The following is a 14,221-nucleotide window of genomic DNA, read 5'->3' on the forward strand; positions in this document are numbered from 1 at the left end:
TATGAACAGTCGGTGTTTTGCTGTTTTTGTTTTTTGTCGTGCTTTTTACATGGCTGCGTCCAGCTGGGTCAGTGACGGCGTGCCGTGTTTCATCGTGGTCCTGCGATGTCTCAGCGCCGAGACAGAGATAAAGCAACAGTTGAGGTGGGCCTTACTCTTGTCGCCCTCGGCTCCATCGAAGATGAGCTAAAACGCTGCGAAGGCTAGAGTGATGAGCCCCAAACAAAGACTCATCATAAAGAGCTTCATTTCGACTGCTTCCGCACTGTCCCCCCGAGCCATCAACCGCGAAAGGTGGGCCTATGTGTGGAACGAACGCTGGTTCGAAGACACATTGTCGTTATTAGGCGACGGCCACTTTAAGCAGTGTTTTCGAGTGAGACAAGATACTACGTCGCCGACACAGCAACTGCCGCTGCCAATCCTAACATGATCGCGCTAGTGACGTAATGCAGGCGTTTGAGAGTATGGACAGACTATAGGCCTTCACTTTTCAACAAATCGCACTGCTGCTGAAAATGAAAACATTTTTTCAGCGCAAAAAAATACTGAGAGGGCACTGCAGTGTTGCGACACGTTTTCTTCTATTGATAAATTATACACACTGTATGCGAGAGTACTTCCTTCCTGCCAGAAAAGTAGATGCGGGATCTGCTTTTGCGAAAAGGATCTTGGTCGGAAAGGAGTTACTCCTTTGTCGTGTGTCACTGCGCCCGAACGCCTTTCCGAAAGATGTCCCCTTGTCTAAAGGACTTCAGGGTGCCCGTGTGTCAGGGGCATGAAACAAGAAATTACAGGGCAGCGAGATGGCTCTTTAATCGACAAGTGCACGCCTGGCACTATGCTTGCGCGAGCTACTGTTTTTACCGAGGTCCCGGAAAGACGTAACTCACGTATCTAGGCCCGAAATTATACTCCTCGTGCCTGAAACAAGGAGTTGCGCTGTAGGGCTCTTTTTTAACATAAAATCGTCGTGTAAATGCTGCACAACGCGCCTAGCAGTAGCAGACGACTCTCGTTTGCGTGGCGCATGGATGGATGGATGGATGCTATGAGCGTCCCCTTTATAACGGGGTGGTGACAAGTATGCCACCAGGCTCGACAAAAAAAAAAAAAAAACTTTTTTCTTTTTTTTTTTATGTTGGCCTAATGCGTCTACTTCGATAAATTCTATCTTAATGGAAAAAAAAGGTAAATTTTCAGCTTAAGTTCTCTGCCATTTACGGCACACTGTCCATATTTTATTTTTCCCATATTTATTTTTGTCCTTTCTCTCTAATTTTCTGCCACCAATACTCTAACCGTCTCTTACTTATTTCAATCGCGGGTGTGTTCAGCTTTCCATTGTTGTCCCTAAAACCCAAGGCTTCCTGTAGGCTCGTGCCCAAACGTACACCTGAGTGGATATCTCCACATTCAATCAGAACATGCTCCGCCGTTTCCTTATCTTTCCCGCAGCATGTGCATTGTTCTTCTTCTTTACTGAATCTTGCTTTATAACTACGCGTTCTAAGGCAGCCCGATCTCGCTTCAAACAGTAAAGCGCTTCCCCTTGAATTATCGTAAAATGCCTCCCTCCTTATTTCATTTTTGCCCTTTCGGTAGTTACTCAAAGCCGGTTTTTTTTCCATAGCTGCCATCCAGTAAATCCTCTCCGCCTCCCTGACTTTTCCCTTAACGCTCCTTGTTGACATATGGCTCACAATACCAGCCGTATATTTACTAGTGAGTCTTCTAGTTCTTTTTCTCCACTGTGTGTCCACGCTCTTCCTATACAAATAACGGAACACCTTCTCTGCCCATCTACTCTCCTTCATATTTCTTAGCCTTTCTTCGAACCTTATTTTGCTCCGCGCTTCCCTCGCCTCAAAACCTGCCCACCCCATATCGCCCTTTACAGCCTCGTTTGTCGTCTTCCCGTGAGCACCCAACGCGAGGCGTCCCACAGTCCTTTGATTTACATCCATTCCCGATTGCACCTCTGCCCTCATGCACACCACTGAGTTCCCAAAAGTAAGCCCTGGAACCATTACACCCTTCCACAGACCTCGAAGCACCTCATACCTATTGTATCCCCACAACGCTCTGTGCTTCATTATTGCCGCATTCCTCTTTCCTTTTGCTGCCGAGGCTTTTTCCTGTACCTCCATGTATCTATCACTCTCATTTACCCATACTCTAAGGTACTTGTATTCACTTACCCTCGGTATTTCTTGGCCTTGTATGGACACCGTCTGATCACAGGGATCATTGAATACCATCAATCCACACTTCGTTACACTGAATCCTAGTCCAAGAGCTTCACCTTCCCTTCCGCATATATTCGCCAGCTGCTGTATATCATCTCGACTGTCCGCAAATAAGACGATATCGTCCGCATAAAATAAACCTGGAAGCTTCTGCTCAATCATCATGCCGCCCTGTTTGTGTGACAGATTAAAACCAATGTTGCTACCTTCTAGCGCTTTTTCCATACTCACCATGTACAGCATGAATAACAGCGGGGACAAAGGACATCCCTGTCTCAGACCCCTGCTAACCTCAACGTTCTCTTTGCTACGCATTCCTTCCCACTCTATGCAAACTGTATTTTCTCGGTATATCTCCCTCAAAAGCTGTATACAGTCGTCGCCCATGCCCATTCCTTTCAATATATCCCACAAAATTTCCTGATTAACGTTGTCGTATGCCCCAGTGATGTCTAGAAAAGCCACGTACAAGGGCCTATTCTCTATTTTAGATATTTCTATACACTGACTGAGAACAAACAGGTTATCGTCTAACCGCCTGTCGACTCGAAATCCGTTCTGAAGTTCTCCCAAAATATCGTTATGTTCGGCCCATGTTTCTATTTTCATTTTTACTGCTTGCATCGCCAACCTGTATAGTACCGATGTAATGGTTAGTGGTCTATACGAGCGAATCTTGTCCTTTTCTCCCTTGCCTTTATAGATTAAGTTCATTCTACTTTGTCGCCAACTGTCCGGTATTTGTCCGTCCTTTAAGCTTTTTTCTACTGCTTTTAACAATGCTTCTTTAGTGTTATGTCCTAGTTCGTTAATGAGGCTAACGGGAATCCCATCTAAACCCGCGGCAGTGCGCTTTGGAATTTTTCCTTCGGCCTTTTTCCAGTTGAAATTATCTAGTACTAGCTCTTCCTCTGTTGCTTTCTCCGCCACACTTTTACTCACCGGGGAGGTCCCCTGGACGCTCTTTTGAAACGAATCGGCTGTTACCTTTTGGATGTAACCTAGCGCTTCGTACCCTTCCAATTGATTTCCTCCTTCATCTAGAATATGTTGTTGCGTTGTGACAGACTTCCTACCTAGCGCCTTTATGTGGCTCCAAAAAATCCTAGGCGCGGCCTCCTTTTTTTCGTGTATCTCTGTCATCCAGCGTTCACTTTCACCTTTAATTTTTGCCTCTACCAATTTCTGTACATGGGATTTTTTCTCTAAATATATTTCCCATATTTTTTTGACTTCGTCCTGCGGCCGCTTCTCCTTTTTTGCCTTTCTATGCTCCCGTGATGCTTCGCGTCGCTTCTCGATCGCCTCCCGGATTTCCTTGTTCAACCAACTTTTTGGCTTCCTTTTTCCTTTCCAGCAAACAGTTTTCTTCTCTTTCCCTATCTCCTTCGTCATTAGATGTAACAGCTCACTATACTCCCAGTCCTTGCCTGGTATTTCGCCTACTTCTTCCTCGACTCTTGCGGCTATATTTATTATTTGTTTGTCATTTAAATACGAGCTGCCAGACTTTGATTCCATGCTCGCAAAGTTCGACTGCAGCGCCGCTGTGGCGAGAACTGCAGCCGGCCGCCTGCTCCTTGTAGGCGAAGCGGGGAGTTCCGAAACTTAAAAAGTATCTATAAACGTTGCCGTGTCCTGCGGAAACGAAGTTTCAAAGTTTTTCGACTTGTTCCTGCTTTATTTGGCAGCGAAATAAGTGAATCACAGCTGTGGAACGTAAAAAGTGTTTCTCAAATTCTGCAGATGCATGCTTGAATTGGTCTGAAACACCCTTTGCAGGTGCAATGATCTTGCGTGATGTTCTTGCTGCCATAGAGCTGGTGAGAAAAGAAACACATGCGAGAAATTTTATTTCAAATCAAGACTGATGGGACGTTTTAATGAACCTTAATAATTGCTACCTCGCCGTGTACCATTCGCAGTTTTGAGGAAAACAATGCGAGGTCAATTAGTGCTTTCCTGAGTTGATGGGTCTATCAGTGAGGGGGCGAACTGAATTACATAGCATTTTAACGTAAACACAAGTAGCCACCCAGCAGCATATGCGCACTCGATAGGGTAAAGCTACTACGACAGTTGATTGGTCTGTCCTTAATAAACGCGCAAGGCACCATGGGGGATCGGCCATGAAATGAGAGGTGCCTTGTTAAATAAATGATTTTGTTTATAAATCTCAAAATCTTTAAAAATAGATCATTTTGTATATAACTAATTAGCTTAATTCACAAAAAAAAAAGTGTAATGTAGTTGAAGAATAAGTTTCACTTACATAACCTTACAATTCAATTTGTTTCGTCTCGCGTAGCCAATCACATATGGCATCCCAAACACTCCTGTGTTTAAAACCAAGTGCTGTAGCTCGGAAATAACCGCGGAAAGTAATGAATTGAATCCCATTTTTCGGATTTGGTTCATTCAAAAGCCCTTTTTCTTTGACTGTTAAACAATCCGCCTGTTAGGAAGAAATGATGCAGGGCGTAGAGTAAAGCAGAACTATACATGGTAAGAGACAATGCTTTGCGAATGCTGTTGCGACGGATGTGCATGTCGGTGTTTGTTTCAGAAAGCAACATAAACAACGCAAGAGGTTATAGTGAATGAAAGACACGTGACAGTGGCCGAAGTGACCTTGCTGTTTCTGTTTTGCAGTGCGAACGACTATCAGATGCTCAAAAGACTGGCAACTGAGGCCTGAGGAGTGCATGATACTTTGAAATAATTTCTCTTCGGTCGTGTATCGCGAAAAACCCAGATGCAGAGACAAGTAAGCGACAGATAGAAAGGACGGGCGCTTCCATTCTGTCGCACGGCTTCTCCAATATAATATATGTAATGTGTCGTCCACTTGTTGTGATTTCTTCATCGACACACAAGCTCAGTATTGTGCTTTGGTACTGGTATACTTTATCATATGCACATAAAAGAAGCAATGTCGTAGCTGACGATTTATAAAGAAATGTTCGGCCAGAAGTTCTACTATAATATCTCTCATTTTCCTATGCAAGAGGACATGATTTATTGTGTATTCAGCTAGCGAAATCTTCGAAGTGTGAGCTCTTTCGAGAATGTCAGAAAACTACTTTCCAAACTATATAAATGAAACGTCTGCAAGGTATAAACGTTCTTTGGCGCAGGTACGCGCCTGTGGCGTTTCGTGGAAAGCAAGTTTTTTCACACTTCTTAAATTTGTAATGATAACTAGGGTGACGTTATGACAGCCACACATTTTTTTCTTGGCAGCCAGGGTGTCGTGATTAATCGTCCAACAATCATTAAAGCCAAGCTATTACACGGACACGTGCATTTGTCGTAATGCTTCTCAAGAACTCGCCAAGACACTAAAGGCAACAATGTAAACACAAACGGGCGCGCTTTCGTATAGCACTAGAGGCGGCTCCCAAAACGCCATACCATGCTTCCAGAAAGCAACAGGCTCAATTTTCTCATGCTTGCACCGAACTTTGAGCTCAACCCTCGTACATCTGCTTCTTAACCTGCACAACGACTATAGAGGCCACTGCGGATGCATGAATCGATACGCGTGGACAAGGCGTTCCACTCAACGACCTTTGTTTTGCAGTGTGCCAAGCTGAACCAGATAACCAGATGGTCTGTTAAAAATTAGAGTTACCTTCAGTCACCCCTCCACCCCCACCCTAAATCAAAGGGTGGTTCAATGATGCGTGCACTTGATGTGCAGTTGGGTTTCTAGTCTTCATCAACGCTCCACGTGTTGCTTCGAGAGCTCCCCTGACTTATTCCCTGAGCCCCACAATGTTATTTATTTATTTCTTACTGCCAGCTTGCTTTGCAAGCCATAAGCAGCAGTGGTTTGCACATAAAAGGCAGAAGAAAAGATCTGAGAATGCACCTTGAGAGAAAAAGAAAAATTATGGGATCAGTCTTGAAAAGTATTCACAGTATGTGAAATACTACAAAGCATATGACCCAACTAACAATTTGCATGCGCTGCTTAAGAACTGCGTTGGAATTCCACGGGTCCCCTCGTATGTCCACCGTCGAGCACTGCGGGAGCGCCTCGAGGACCGCTGATGCGTGCCATTTTAGCCATTTTGGAGCTGACAGCTTAGCGACTACTTGCTATCGCCTTTCACTTCCGAAGCGTTGGTGTGTTCATTCAGTTTACTGCGAAGGATGGAAATACTTCGTGACCTGAGTGTACACGCTGCTTACACTGCCGCAGAAACCCAAACACCGGCATGGCCGCCAAACTTGGTATACACTAGACAGCGCTGCGATGGGGATTGCTTTGAACAGGCACTACCAGAATTGATGTACACAGATTATATAGTGCTAAGGGCCGACAACAAGGAAGATTTGCAGAGATTGATGCACATCTGCGGTAATGAGGGAGATAGATTAGATTTCTGATTCAGTACGGAAAAATCAGCAGTCATGATTTTTAATGACAATGGAAGTAGTGAGCTTAGAATACAGGAGGTCACGCTAGAGATAACAGATAAATACAAATATCTGGGCGTATGGATAAGCAGTGGGGCCGAGTACATAAGGGAACACGAAATATACGTGAGAACTAAAGGTAACAGGAATGCAGCGGTAATGAAAAACAGGGCACTGTGGAATTACAATAGGTATGATGTTGTGACAGTAATTTGGAAAGGTGTCATGGTTCCTGGTCTGACGTTCGGCAATGCAGTCTTGTGCATGAGATCAGAAGTTCGAACAAGACTAGAAATTAAGCAACGTGGAATAGGTAGGCTTGCCTTAGAAGTTCACAGGAGTACACCAAATCAGGGAGTACAAGGTGATATGGGATGGACATCATTTGAGGGCAGGGAAGCTAGCAGCAAGGCGAAATTTGAGAAGTGATTGAGAGAAATGGGGGAGGAGCGATGGGCTAGGGAGGTTTTCAGCTGCTTGTACATGAAGAATTTCGATACAAAATGGCGGAAGCGAACCAGGAAATTGACTGATAAATACTTAGAAAACAGCAGGTGGCCAAACCAAAAAGAACTATCGGTTAAGAAGAAAGTGAAGGAAACGGAGACTGACATGTGGAGAATTGAGATGATTAAGAAGTCCGCACTAGAGATCTATCGAACCTTTACGCAGGAAATTGCCAAGGAAAACATCTATGATAAGACTCGGGGTAGTTCTCTACTGTTTGAGGCCAGGACGGGAGTATTGCGAACCAAGACATCTCGGGCCAAATACGAAGGGGTAGACACGGTATGCAGTGCGTGTAGAGAGGAGGAGGAAACTGCCGAACACTTGATAATGTTCTGTAACGGGCTTCAGCCTATAGTTGAGGATGATGGCGCAGAGTTTTTCAAAGCACTGGGTTTTGGGGACAGGGAAGGCAAAATATGCTTTAAGCGGGTAAAATTAACTAGAAGGAGGCTATGTGATTTGTGGCTTAAGTCAAGATACGAGTGAAAATTAAACCCTTCACTGCAAAGTACCAGTCCTCAACCTCACTACTAAAAGGAAAAAAAAAGATAAATATATGATCTAAAGCGTATAGCCACATTCATCCATCCATCATCACGGTGGCGGACGGTACCCGCCATAGTTAATTTTAAAAAACTCCATGGTACCAGCCATGGAGTTTCCTAAACTCTATGGTACCAGCTAAGAAGTGTGGCAGCTTGGGCTAGTTGGTATGGCATGACGATAGTTACAGCGCGAGAACAAAACGACGACACAGAGATAAGTCCTTCGTGTACTACTTGTTTCTATGTCGTCGTTTTGTTCCATCTAAGCGTTTTTCACCTGCGGCCCATAGGGGCGCGTCAGTCGAGAGTTGTTCGAGACCTGCAACTGTACATCACCATTTCGGAGGTTATGCAAAGTGTTGCGTTGTTGCACAGTCCTCCACAAGTGACCCTAGCGACCGACAACATTGAAGGTCGTGCAAGGTCGGTTGGTGCAGGGGCAGCGCGCAACGAGAGATGAGTTTTCCTTCATTTCATTGTGTTTGTGAGCACCATTATTATTTTTTTTCTCCTAATCAATAATTAGCGTTGCGAGTACTGTAGGTGTGGAACACGGGTAACGTTGCAGTGACGTTGACCATGTGAATGGGGTAGGCAACTGTTTTAAAGAAGTTTGGGGCACACAGTTAGCTGTTAAACAGCTAGAGCCGAACACGGGAAGGGCGGACCGAGCTCAAGCAGCAGGTAAAGGAGCTGATGGCGCTTTGCCTCGGCCCCGAGCTAGAGTGTACTAGAAGTGTTGAGTGGCGAGACCACGCCTCGCCGCCCGTTCTCTTCCGTGTTGCCAAGTAGCGGCGGCGCTGCAGTCAAATAGTACTGAAAAAGCCACCCGCCACGTGCAGGAACTGCTATGCGCTTCGGCTCCTCTGGCGCCCTTTTTTGATGCAGATTTCTTCGTACATGCCCATCATTCATGTCTAACACTTGATGTCATAATCTTTGAAGCAGGACACGCCAACCTACTGAACACGAGCTGCATAAAACCCTCGTGAGAGATCGAAAATTATCTATTTTATTGCGGTTAAACCGTTAAATTGGTTACTGCAGGTATGAAAACGATGAGAAAAAAATATGATGGGCACAGTCATGCTTTATATATAGCCTTTGCATTATTACACACGTTACCTGAAGGTAAATGTGCTTCACATTACTTTTGTATTGTGAACATCGGTTGGAGCGCATCGTCTAAAACAGCTGCTAATGCGTTGATTAAAGAAAACATGGCTTCAGAGATGTGAAAGATCATCATAATTCGGAGCTTAACACAAGTGAGTTGCACTACATCATAATAATGGTCCTATTTACGTGTAAACATTATTTATTATACAAAGACTTGTTTTCGGAGTCCGCTGACTTGCAGTAAAAGTAATACTTATAATTAATGGACGACGAACCACTGCTAGAGGAAATAAGACACAGAAGAAACAGAAAGGGTATGTGTTATTCAGATTTCTTCTGTCTTAACTGTTTTCTTTTTGTTGGTTAGGCGTCTACAATATTCAGAATTACTGAGCGGATTAATTGGAAGTTAGATGCGCTCAGAAACCTGTTAGATAAAAAAAATACCGTGTCAAACGCACGCAGAACCAGGAGGCCGTAAGTAGATAGGGGAGAGGAAAGGAATCTGAACCCCCAACACCACGAAATACTTTCATAATTTAACTTTTTAGGGGTATACCTAAAAGCAACCCCCAATTGCCGAAGTTAGTCGTTCTGATGCACACAATCCCCCCCCCCCCCCCCTTTCTCCTAAAAAAAAAATGCTGGGTAGCTTTGCTCCGAACAATTAGCGTGTCTCTGTAGAAATGTGCACTGTAAATGTCGCCTTTTCGACAGTATGAGGTCTCAAAACTACTTCAAGTCCAACGTAGTCGGACGAAAAATAAAACGTAGGCGGCCGTATGGATATTGTGAGTGGGGCGTGACGTGTGACAGGAGAAGCCGATGAAGAGGAAGTGCGCATGCATTAGAATAGCATTGGAATAAACGCATGGCATCTGGACCACGACGTGTCTCCATTTTGTAGCGTCACACAAGTCGGCCGGATCGACCTCATCAACGTGCCATGGCTAGGCCAAAGCTTCCGCTCAACGTACAGAAGTATAAGGGAACGCCAGAAGACGTCCCCATCGGCAAGTGGCTTCTTCTTTTCGACATGAAGGCAGCCGTGGCGTCATGGACTCACCACGATCGGGTCAGTCACTTCAGCGAATAGATTGAAGGGGAAGCGTTCAAATGGTACCTGACAGAGATTTTCGGCAACGGCAAAACAACTTGGGATGATATCAAGCGCGACATGAAAGCCCGCTTTACTACGACTGACGGAGATGCTTTCCGTCTCTTCATTCACTACCAACTGAAAGGAGGGCAGACCATTAGGGACTACTACGACAAGAAAAAGTGACTGGGTTCCTTGGCTGACCTGAAAGTGTGCCACATCATTTCTGGACTAATGGTGTTCCTCCTGATGTGGAACTGGCGCTCGCCGGACTGTCTTTCAACTCGTCATTAGAGTGGCTCACCGCTGCTAAACAAGTCAAGACATCTTTAAAACGGGTGAGAGGAGTTTCCTTTACTCGTAACGCTAGTATCGCATCAAGAGCTCCACGTCTCTTCAGCAGACCGCAGCAGCCAACAATAACTCCTCAACGGCGTGCCCCACAAAACGAATGTAGATGCTGCTCAGCTGCTTGTTTCCCACGACAGTTTCACTGGCACAACGAATGTCCGCGCCGCGGCAATCTGTCCGCTATTGATACTGAACGGGAAAACGAGGAGGGCGACCCAGAGTTTCATTAATAAACTTCAGTGCTCTTATCAATGGAAAGCCAGTAAATGCAATTCTCGATACAGGAGCAACAATTACTTGTATCAGCGAGGATGTGTACAAACGGCTAAAACTTCAGTTGATAAGAGACTCCAGCATCATGGTCCAGCAAGTTACATCAAGCATTCGAACTTTGGGTCGTGTAAACAGTCAGTTACAAATTGGGAACGTCATAAAAAAAGTTTATGCACATGTGCTGCGAGGCATGAGAACGCAATCATATTCTTGGCCTAGACAGTGCTTCGTACTTCAATCTTTCTGTAATTCTGCAAAGCAAGTCAGTGACACAAGCACGTGAGAATATGAACCTTCCGCATCACTATGAAAAAAAAAACCATTCGAGCCCCGCTGATGCGAACCCTGACTTCAGAAAACTTATCAGAGCATGAGTCTGTGGCGCTCGACTCTTTTTTAAGCAAGTATGACGAGATAGTTTCGAAATCTCAGATAGATATTAGGTGCATCACTACTGAGAAACATAGGATCGCATTTACCAATGCTGTCCCTATTCGTCGAGCACCATACCAATGTTCACAGGCAGACAAAGTGGAGATCAACAAACCAGTTGACGCTCTCCTCAAGCAAGGTGTTGTGAGGCCTTCATTATCGCCCTATGCCGCACCTGTCATTTTAGCAGAAAGGAAAGGTGAAGGGCGCACTCGTCTATGTATTGACTACCGGAAACTCAATGCCATAACGGTACCCGACTTTCAACCAATTCCACGTATAGATGATATTCTTGACCACTTGGGAAAGGCAGAGTTTTTCACTATGTTGGACGTAACGTCGGGATACTGGCATGTCCAAATGCATCCTGACGATGTTCAGAAAACTGCATTTGTCACGCCTGATGGTCATTTTGAGTGGTTGGTAATGCCGTTTGGGCTGAAGAACACTCCAGCTACATTTGAAAGAGCCATGAAATTAATAATAGCGAAACATCAGCTCACCAATGTTAGTAATTACTTTGACGATGTGCTCGTATACTCAGGGACATTTCATGATCATATACGACACCTTGAGGCGCTATTGAAAGCTCTCAAAACCGAGAACGTAAAACTCAAACGAAAAAAGTTCCAATTTGCACGCTGCAGCATTGAATACCTGGGCCACAAAATTTCACAAGGAACAGTGACACCTAAGCAATGTTATGTGGCTGCCATACTCAAATTTCCTACACCAAAACGAGAAAAAGATCTCCAGCGTTTTCTGGGCACTGTAAACACCTACCGTCAGTACATCCCCCACTTCAGCGATATCGCTCTTCCACTCACAAAACTACTCCACCAAGGCAGCAAGTGGGTGTGGACAGAAGCATGTGAGCAGCCCTTTCGTGACCTGAAGAAGCGGATAACTGAAGAAACGGTGCTCGCATATACAACCCTTCGAGACCATGTACTGTGTACAGTGACGCATCTGGCGAAGGCATCGGTGCAGTGCTGAAACAACCTGATGACTAAGGCAAAGAACATTCTGTTGCCTACTATTACCGTAAACTACTTAAGCACGAGGTGAACTATGCTATTACAGAAAGAGAATGTCTTGCCATTGTAGATGCCATTGATAAATGGCATTGCTACCTTGATGGGAAGTCATTCACTGTTGTAACAGGTCACTCTGCACTCCAGTGGCTGAAGAATGTTAAAAATCCTCAACGTCGTCTCTTCCAGGGGTCTTTGAAACTGTTAATGTATGATGTGAACATCAAACATCAATAGGGCGCAAGTAATGTCGATGCAGATACGCTCTCCAGAGCCCCAATAGTTAATCTTCTGTCCCACGACGACCTTCAGCGATGCAACAATGAGCGTCCAAAAGGAGCGGATTCATTGAAAAATAACATCATAATCGCCAAAAGAAAAGGACTACGAAAAATATACGTGCCCCATGAACTACGCCCAACTATTCTGAAGAATGCACATCAACATTTTGGGCATGTCGGAGTGATGAAGACGCTATCACTCCTGTCTCCGCAATATTATTGGCCGCATATGGTAACCGATGTTTCCACTTACATTAGGTAATGTGATACATGCCAGAGATGCAAGAAGACGAAAGCAAAAAAGTTTGGGACGCTTGAATCACTGCCTCCAGCTGAAGAGCCCTTCGACCTCTTTGCAATAGACATCATTGGAGGATTTTCTGGATATGGCTTGTCAAAAAGGTTTATACACTTCGTTATTGATCATGCGACTCGCTACGTGTGGGCGTTTGCTCATAAAAGCAAGAACAGCGACGCCTACATTTCATGCTTAAAAACAATTTTTTTTTCTGGAAAACCACGGAAGCTCCTTTCGGATCGTCGAACAGGATTTACTGCAGGAAAATTCAAGCATTTTTCAAAACATAATCGTATACACCAACTATTCACCTCATCTCATCATCCACAATACAACGGCATGAACGAGCGAACGAACCAGACTATCGTAATAAGACTTAAATGTAAGATCAATGACGAACCACACAAGTCTTGGACTAAGCTGCTTCTGGAGATAATTGACGAATACAACAGAACACCCCACGAAGTGACCGGCTACGCACCTTCCTTCCTGATGTATAGAATTCCATCTCATCCTACTGTACTGGAACAACGAGAAGAAACTGTCGAAGACGCGCGAAAAACTGCAGTTACCAATTCTATTGCCTGCCACAATAAGAACAAAGTCATTTATGATAGAAAATTTCTTCCGACTGAGTTCCAAGTCGGTGACTTTGTCCTTTGCGAGACACCATGGCATCCCAACAATGGCAAACTGAGTTCCGTCATGGAAGGACCTTACAAGATTATACGCAAGGTCTCAACAGTGAACTATGAGATCAACCGCTCCGTGCTACCCCACGACGTGTCTCCATTTTGTAGCGTCATACATACATACATACATACATATATATATATATATATATATATATATATATATATATATATATATATATATATATATATATATATATATATATATATATATATATATATGATTCAAAAAAGAAATTCTGTGGGTCGGGTGAAAATATAATTAGGATAATTAGGAATTAGGAACTTACGAAAATTTGATAGTTGTTTACTCTACGTTTCGGCCGTGGCACGGCCTTCGTCAGCATTCACGGCCTTCGTCAAGATCAGGATAATCCTGACGAAGGCCGTGCCACAGCCGAAACGTAGAGTAAACAACTATCAAATTTTCATAAGTGTGCTCCTTTATTCCTATATATTTATATATAAGGGAAAGAGGTGTATACTTCAGGGCTCATTTTTCCGTGTTTTGACACAATATTAATGAGATCTAACCAACAATAATGCTAAGGAATGTATAGGGGAAGTTATTAGAACAAATGTAATGTAAATGAGAAGAAAGAAAAGTGGGTGAAAAAATAACCAGCCGTGAGCAGGAATCGAACCTACGACCTTCGAATAACGCGTTCGATGCTCGAATGCATTATCCGCACTAGAGAGGTTAAAGTGGGAAGAGATAGAAGAGCAGTTGAGGCAGGAGGAGCTAATGGTATATGGGGTTGTGGAGACACATCTTCGGGACATGGAGCAACCAACCTGCAATCCGGACTACGTATGGGAATATTGCAATAGAACAGAAGGCAGCAAAAGGGGGGGTGAATTGGTGCATTTATACATAAGAGCATGGGTTGGCAAAGAGTCAAGCAGGGATGCA

The 14,221-nt window shown here is 44.3% G+C and overlaps 1 protein-coding gene and 1 long non-coding RNA gene across 4 annotated transcripts in view; one reads left to right on the top strand and one right to left on the bottom strand.

The window, feature by feature from the left end:
- dachs (unconventional myosin-IXb-like dachs) overlaps positions 1 to 14,221 on the bottom strand; it is a 512,416-nt gene that overhangs the window by 482,290 nt on the left and 15,905 nt on the right. The gene's annotated exons all lie outside the window — the stretch shown is intronic.
- The window catches only part of LOC142784938 (uncharacterized), a 25,876-nt gene continuing 11,655 nt past the window's right edge, over positions 1 to 14,221 (top strand). The window contains exon 1 of the long non-coding RNA XR_012888763.1: positions 1 to 294. This is a non-coding gene — a long non-coding RNA (uncharacterized LOC142784938). The remainder of the gene's footprint in view (positions 295 to 14,221) is intronic.

The sequence above is a fragment of the Rhipicephalus microplus genome, unplaced genomic scaffold (assembly GCF_043290135.1).
Source record: "Rhipicephalus microplus isolate Deutch F79 unplaced genomic scaffold, USDA_Rmic scaffold_16, whole genome shotgun sequence".
Lineage (NCBI taxonomy): Eukaryota > Metazoa > Arthropoda > Arachnida > Ixodida > Ixodidae > Rhipicephalus > Rhipicephalus microplus.